Below are 8,565 nucleotides of genomic sequence, written 5' to 3'. Positions count from 1 at the left end.
TTTCTGCTTTACAGTATCTTTGACAGTTGAGTCAATGATTTCTATGGAATCTTCTGCTCCTGAGATTCTCTCTTCCATCTCTTATATTCTGTTGGTGAAGCTTGAATCTACAGCTTCTTGTCTCTTCTTTTGGTTTTCTATGTCCAGGGTTGTTTCCATGTGTTCTTTTTTGATTGCTTTTATTTCCATTTGTAATTCCTTCAACTCTTTGATTGTGTTTTCCTGGAATTCTTTCAGGGATTTTTGTGTTTCCTCTCTGTAGGCTTCTACTTGTTTATTAATGTTTTCCTGTGTTTCTCTAAGGGAGTTCTTCAAATCTTTTTTGAAGTCCTCCAGCATCATGATCAAATATGATTTTGAAACTAGATCTTGCTTTTCTGGTGTTTTTGGATATTCCGTGTTTGTTTTGGTGGGAGAATTGGGCTCCGATGAAGCCATGTAGTCTTGCTTTCTGTTGCTTGGGTTCCTGCGCTTGCCTCTCGCCATCAGGTTATCTCTGGTGTTACTTTGTTCTGCTATTTCTGACAGTGGCTAGACTGTCCTTTAAGCCTGTGTGTCAGGAGTGCTGTTGACCTGTTTTCCTGTTTTCTTCCAGCCAGTTATTGGGACAGAGTGTTCTGCTTTCTGGCATGTAGTTTTTCCTCTCTACAGGTCTTCAGCTCTTCCTGTGGGCCTGTGTCTGGTGTTCACCAGGCAGGTCACTTGCAGCAGAAAAGTTTGTCTCACCTGTGATCCAAAGGCTCAAGTTTGGTCGTGGGGTGTTGGTTATGAGCTCTCCGCAGCGGCAGCAACCAGGAAGATCTGCTCCGCCCTTTCTGGGAGCTTCTGTGCACCAGGGTTCCAGATGGCGTTTGTTGTTTTCCTCTGGCGTCAGAGATGTGTGCAGAGTGCAGTCTCTTCTGGTTTCCCAGGCGTGTCTGCCTCTCTGAAGGTTTAGCTCTCCTTCCCATGGGATTTGGGTGCAGAGAACTGTTTATCTGGTCGGTCCCTTCAGGTTCTGGTGGTGTCTCAGATGCAGCGGTCCTGCTGCTCTTGGGCCCTCCTCTACGGGAACCCAGAGGCCTTATACAGTTTCCTCTTGGGCCAGGGATGTGGGCAGGGGTGGGAAGTTTTGGTGGTCTCTTCTGCTCTGCAGCCTCAGGAGTGCCCACCTGACCAGGCGGTGAGGGTCTCTCCCTCGGGGTTTGGGAGCAGAGACTCTTCTGGCTTTCATATTCTCTGGTGAGAAGTCTGGTGTAATTCTGATAGGTCTGCCTTTGTATGTTATTTGACATTTTTCCCTTACGTATTTTGATACTCTTTCTTTGTTTTCTGCATTTAGTTTTTTGACTATTATGTGATGGGTGGAGTTTCTTTTCTGGTCCAATCCATTTGGAGTTCTGTAGGCTCCTTGTATGTTTATGGCCAACTCTTTCTTTAGGTTAGGGAAGTTTTCTTCTACGATTTTGTTGAAGATATTTACTGGTCCTTTGAGCTGGAAATCTTCACTCTCTTCTATATCTATTATCCTTAGGTTTGATCTTTTCATTGTGTCCTGGATTTCCTGTATGTTTTTGGCCAGTAGCTTTTTTTTCCATTTTCCATTATCTTTGACAGTTGTGTCGATGATTTCTATGGAATCTTCTGCTTCTGAGATTCTCTCTTCTATCTCTTGCATTTTGTTGGTGATGCTCGTATCTACGGCTCCTTGTCTTTTCCTTTGGTTTTCTATATCCAGGGTTGTCTCCCTTTGTGCTTTCTTTATTCCTTCTATTTCCATCTCAAATCCTTCAACTGTTTGATTGTGTTTTCCTGGAATTCTTTCAGGGTTAGTTGTGTTTCCTCTCTATAGGCTTCCACTCGTTTATTTTTGTTTTCCTTCATTTAACTAAGGGAGTTCTTTATGTCTTTCTTGAGATCCTCCATCTTCATGATCAAATGTGATTTAAAATGTAGATCTTGCTTTTCTGCTGTTTGGATATTCAGTGTTTGCTTCGGTGGGAGAATTGGGTTCCAATGATGCCATGTAGTCTTGGTTTCTGTTGCTTGGCTTCCTGTACTTGCCTCTTGCTGTTAGGTTGTCTCTGGTGTTACCTTTTTCTGCTATTTCTGACAGTGGCTAGACCGTCCTTCAGTTCTGTGTGTCAGCAGTGTTGTAGACCTGTTTCCCTGTTTTCTTTCAGCCTGTTATGGGAACAGTGTGTTCTACTTTCGGGCCTGTAATCTTTCGTGTCTACTGGTCTTCTGCTGTTCCTGTGGGTGTGTGTCCTGAGTCCACCTTGGAGCAGAAAAGTTGGTTTTACCTCTGGTCCCGGGCCTGAAGTTCCTCCTCAAGATCTATGTTTCAGCTCTCTGTGAGGGCAGCAACCAGAAGGGCCTGCCCCACCTTCTCTCGGGTCCCTGTGCACTGGGGCCCCAGATGGTACTAGGTGTTTTCCTCTAGAGTCAGAAATGTGGGCAGAGTGTAGTCTTTTCTTGCTTCCCAGGCATGTCTGCCACTCTGAAGGTTTAGCTGTCCCTCCCATGGGATTTGAGTGCAGGGAGCTGTTTGACCAGGTCCCTTCAGATCTAGGTGCTTTCTTGACAGCAGGGGACCTGCAGCTTTAGTGCCCCTATCTTTCTATTCTCAGAGACCCTATACAGTTTCCTCTTGGGCCAGGAATGAGTGCAAGACTGGGCACTACTGGTGGTCTCTCCTGTCCTGCAGTCTCAGGAGTGCCTACCTGTCTGAGCGATGAGCTCTGTCTCCCATGGGATTTTGGAGCAGGGAGCTGTGAGCTGGGATCAGTGCGGTTTGGGCTCCAGCTAGAAATTTGAAGCGTTTGGTTCCAGAGGAATTATGCCTCTGTGTGTCTTGAGTCCACCAGGCTGGTCACTTGGAGCAGAAAAGTTGGTCTTACCTCTGGTCGCGGGACTGAAGTTGCTCCTCAGGGGCTGCGTTTCAGCTCTCTGTGAGGGCAGCAACCAGGACAGCATGAAACTTAAACTCTCAATGGACTATAGTAGAGAGTTGTCAAAATGTAAAGTCTTTGTTCTGGTTAGTCTTTGTCAACCTAATATCAACCTGAGTCTCACAAAGAGAGGAAATCTTAAATGAATAATTGTCTCCATCAGACTGTCCTGCGGGCAAGTCTCAGAAGGCATTTCATGAATGACATGGGGCAGTTCAATCCACTGTGGCTGAAGCCATGTCTAGATGGATTGTCCTAGGTTCTATATGAAAGCAGGCTGAGTAACCCAAAGAAAGCAAGCCAATAAAAAGTATTCCTTCATTATATCTGCCTCCAGGTTCCCTGAGTTCCTGCCTTGGCTTCAATTGATGTGAAGAGATACCGTGACTGTGGCAAGTAATACAAAGGAAAACACTTTTTTGTTGCTGGTTTATAGATCAGAAGTTCAGCCACTGCAAGGAGCATGGAACTGATGAACAGCAGAGAGTTCTACATCTAAATAAGCAGTGGAAAAGCAGAGATACAGTACCTGTGTTGTGCATTTGAAAGCTAAAAGCTTGCTAACAATGGGAAAGAAGGACCATAAATTAATGGCCAGCCTGAGTTACTTATCTAGGTCAGCCCCACTACCTAGTAAGATCTTGGCTCAATAAAGTAAAATAAAGCAAAACACCAAAACACCAAAGATTAGCTGAGTGTGTTGCCACAATCCAATAATAACAGCACTCAGAAGGCAGGCAGAGCCAAGTGGATTTTGGTGAGTTTCAAGGCCAACCTTTTCTATTTCCAGCTCTAGGATGACAGAGAGAGAACCTGTCTCAGGAGAATAACAAAAATATGGTCTTGCCAGTTCACTGGTTCATGTATGTGCCTGGGAACAGATCCTGTGCTCCAACCCTAACCAACCCAATCACAGCCAGAAACAGCATGACACCCATGGGTTATGATACACCCAGGCTGATAGGTGAGATAATCACTTCCCCCTCAATACCTGGCCAAAGTGTGATGCACCCAGGATACAGGGAACAAAGGAACTCCCACCCAGATGGGGAATACACAATCCTTCAGGTTAGAATCTGCATCTTGCAGCAGATACTGTGCTCCAGTCCTCCCCAACCCAATCATATCCAGAGACAGTGAGAACTCAAGTAATTCTGACAGACACAGGCTCACAGGGAGGACAGGCTCCAGTCAGAGACAACAAGGGCAGCTAACACCACAGATAACCAGATTTTGAGAGGCAAGCCCAAGAACATAAGCAACAGAAACCAAGGCCACTTGGCCTAATCAGAATCCAACTTTCCCACTACAACAAGCCCCGGATACACAAACACACCTGAAAAGCAAGATACTGATCTAAAATTCCACCCCATGATGATGATAGAAGACTGTAAGAAACACTTAAAGAAATATCAGAGAACACAGGAAAACAGGTAGAAGACCTTACACAGGAAACACATGAATTCCTTAAAGAAATAGAGAAAAATACAACCAAGAAGGTAAGGGAACTGAACAAAACCTTTCAGGATCTAAAAACTGAAATAGAAACAATCAAGAAATCACAAAGGGAGACAACCCTGGGGATAGAAATGGAGAAAGAGACAAGGAACTACAAATGCAAGGATCACCAACAGAATACAAGAGATAAAAGAGAGAACTTCAAGCATAGTTTATAACATAAAAGACATTGATACAAAAGTCAAAGAAAATTCAAAATAGAAAAAGGTCCTAACCCAAAATAACCCAGGAACACAGGACACAATGAAAACACCAAGCCTAAGAATAATAAGCATAGAAGAGAACAAAGATTACTAATTCAAAGGGTCAGGAAATATCTTCAACAAAATTATAGAAGAAAACTTCCCTAATGTAAAGGAAGTGATGCCCATAAAGCTACAAGAAGCCTACAGAATGCCAAATCGATTGGACCAGAAAATAAATTCCTCCCATCACATAATAGTCAAAACGCCAAATGCACAAAACCAAGAAAGCATATTAAAAGAGTAAGGAAAAAGATCAAGTAATATATAAGGGCAGACCTTTCAGAATTAATATAGATTTCTCAGCAGTGATGCTGAAAGCAAGAAGATCTTGGGTACATGTCATACAGACCCTAAGAGAAGCAAAACACCAGCACATGCTGATATACCCAGAAAAATCTCAATGTAGATGGAAAAACCAAGATATTCCATGACAAATCAAAATTTAAAAAATATATTTCCACGAATCCAGCCCTACCAAAGATAATGGAAGGAAAACTCCAACACAAGAAGAGAAACTAATCCCATGAAAAAGCAAGAAATTATTATTCTTACAACAAACCCAAGAGAGCCACACAAACATAATTCCACAAGAAAAATAACAGGAAGAAACAATCACTGGTTCTTAATATCTCTTAATATCAATGGACTCAATTCCCCAGTTAAAGGAACTAAAATAACAGACTTAGTACATAAACAGGACCTATTATTTGGCTGAATACAGAAACACACCTTAGTGACAAAGACAGATACTACCTCAGAGTAAAAGCCTGGAAAAAATTTTTCCAAGCAAACATCCCTAAGAAACAAGCTGGAGTTGCTATTCTAATATCAAATAACATTGACTTTCAATGAAAAGTTTTTAAAAGAGATGAGGAATGATACTTCATACTCATCAAAGGAAAAACATGTACCAAGTTCTACTTTCAATTCTGAATATCTATGCCCCAAATGCAAGGGCACCCACATTTGTAAAAAAGCACACATTGAACCTCACACAATAATAGTGGGAGAATTAAAAAACCCACCCACAACAGTGGACAGATCATGGATACAAAAACTAAACAGAGATAACACAGTGAGATTAACAGAAGTTATGAACCAAATGGATTTAACATCTATCTACAGAGAATTTTATCCTAAAACTACAGAATATACCTTCTTCTAAGCACCTCTGATAACTTCTCCAAAAATGATGATATAATCGGACATAAAACAAGCCACAACTAGAATGAGACTGGGATATTTCAACACATCCTATCAGATCACTACAGACTAAAGCTGGTCTTTAATAACAACAAAAACAACAGAAAGCCCACATACACGAGGAATCCTTACAACATTCAACTGAATGATAACATAATAAAGAAATACAGAAAGAAATTAGAATTTCTCCAAAAGTAAGGCACAACATACACAAAAATGGGACACAATGAAAGCAATGCTAAGAGGAAAACTCATAGCTCTAAGTGCCTACATAAAGAAATTGGAAAAAGCATACACTAATGACTTGACAGAACACCTGAAAGCTCTGGAATAAAAAGAAGTAAATACACCAAAGAGGAGTAAACAGCAGGAAATAATCAAATTCAGGGCTAAAATCAACCATATAGAAACATAAAGAAGTGTACAAAGAATCAACAAAACCAGGAGCTGGTTCTTTGAGAAAATCAACAAGATAGAATAGCCTTTAGCCAACCTAACCAGAGGGCACAGAGGCAGTATCCAAACTAACAAAATCAAAAATGTAAATGGAGACATAACAACAGAAAATGAAGAAATTCAAAAAATCATCAGATTCTACATCAAAAGACTATAATTAGCACAAGTGGAAAATCTGGGTGAAATGAACGATTTTCTAGACAGTTATGGCATGTTAACATGTTATTCTTTTCTAGGTGTGTCACAAGAGGCTCAGAAACACCTGTAGCTCCAAATCATGAGACTCTCACTCCCTTTTCTGACCTCCACAGCAGGGACCATGGAGGTGATACTGGGACACATCGAGGCAAATACACAAACCATAACCACAAAAAGCAAATCATAGTCACCAAAGTGAAGAGAAACTCCCTTTCAGAGTCCAAAGCTCTTGAAGTCCAAATATAATCTCTTAGCAGCATAAATTCCAGTTGCTTTCCAACCAACCTACAGGTTCTATAGTGTAAGAAGAGGAGGCAACCTCACCAGAGCTGTAAGTAGACAGTGGTCTCTTGTGAGATCAAAGCAAGAAGTGAACCAATGGTATCTAGCCATAGACTACTCATTTTCCTCACATTCTGTATCGAAGGACAGAAAGGAGAATATTGTTCAGTGGGGCAGTAAAGGACTGGTTCCTCTCAAATTTCTGTTCACAATGTTGCCCAGTGACCAACTTCTTCCTTCTAGGCCCAATGCTTAAGGTCTATAGTTTCCCACAAACATCACCACCTGGTGGAACAATGTTCAAATACTTGACGTTCTGTGGAACTTTTGATATTCTATATCTAACAAGTACTCATTCCTTGTTAACAAAGAACCCTAAAAATGATAATGGGCTCCAGAGCTTCAGTACTCCCTCAGTTAATGGACTTTGAAATTCACGGGCTACTAAACAAACAGGGTTCAGATTTTCACTTAGACTCCAGCATTTATGATAATTTTGTAATTACTCGTGTCTATACTCAATATATTCAATTATGTTTCAAACACATATTGATGGGTACTAAAGGATGGTAGCTATTCATTACATTGGTAGAAGAGAAAAATACTGTTTGCCATGGTACACAAGTGTTTGAGACTAACACCTGTGGGGCTTAGGGAGAGATGACACTCCCCATTAGGCCTGAGACTTCTCTCCAAACTGAGGATTCAGAGACTTGTTCCAATTTAATAATGTTAGGTTGAATCATTTGATTTACAACATGCTACAGACTGTTATCCTTTACTGGGTATGCACACTTTCTCTTTCTGGGATTCAAAAGATCATAACCAAATGCAACTTAAGGAAGAAAAGAAATTTTTTCCTTTTACTTCCCAATCACAGCTTACCATGAGTGGAAGTAAAGGCAGGAGCTTAACACAGGACTCTTGAGTCAAGAAGCAAAACAGATGCCATGGAAGAAAGCTACTTAGTGGCTTACTGTTTATGAATGAGCCTGCATATATAGGATCCTTCAACTGAGAGGAGGAAACTTTGTCAAATTCTCACCAACAATTGTTCATCCACTTTTCTCACCAGACCAAAAGTTAAAGTCCAGAAGATATTGTGTTGTTATGTTCAAAATGATAGAGAAAAAGAAATTGATCAGTGGTCATCCTGGAATCCTCATCCCTGAAGGAGAGGCACACATGGTATTGAAGAACCCTAGGGGCTTTTGCCAGCCTTACACCCACCACCTCATGCCAAGATTAATCCAAGTACCAGCTTCCCACCTCAGGTCAAGACTAAGTCAAATTCCATTCTCCACCCACAGTTCTTGGGAGAAACAGAGACATTCTTGAAAAATTGCAGAATTTATTGATAGTCACCTGACCCTTTGGTCCCAGATAGGGTTTGAAAGCATATCATATGCTTGCTAGCCTATAGATTCAAAGGTAAATATGCTTAGCTAATAAGTTTAAACTGTAACCTTGCTGATGTAAACTATACCCCTAAAAAGTATAAAAACTTCTTGTTATAGTCATTCGGGATTGCCTTCCAGTCACTCGCCACAAAAGGCTGACTGACCCCAACACAAAATAAACCTCTTGCATTTGCATCAAACTCTGTTCTCATGTCTCACTTTGGGGTTATGGAGTCTCGCAGTAGTTAAGACTCACTTCCAGCGTTACATTTGGTACATGGACCAGGAAGCCAGACCCTGCCTATGATGTTTCTGGGAATGGTGGTCAGAGGA

The sequence above is a fragment of the Rattus norvegicus genome, chromosome 1 (genome assembly GCF_036323735.1).
Source record: "Rattus norvegicus strain BN/NHsdMcwi chromosome 1, GRCr8, whole genome shotgun sequence".
Lineage (NCBI taxonomy): Eukaryota > Metazoa > Chordata > Mammalia > Rodentia > Muridae > Rattus > Rattus norvegicus.
The sequence above is the reverse complement of the archived record's forward strand: the minus strand, read 5'-3'. Positions refer to the sequence as shown.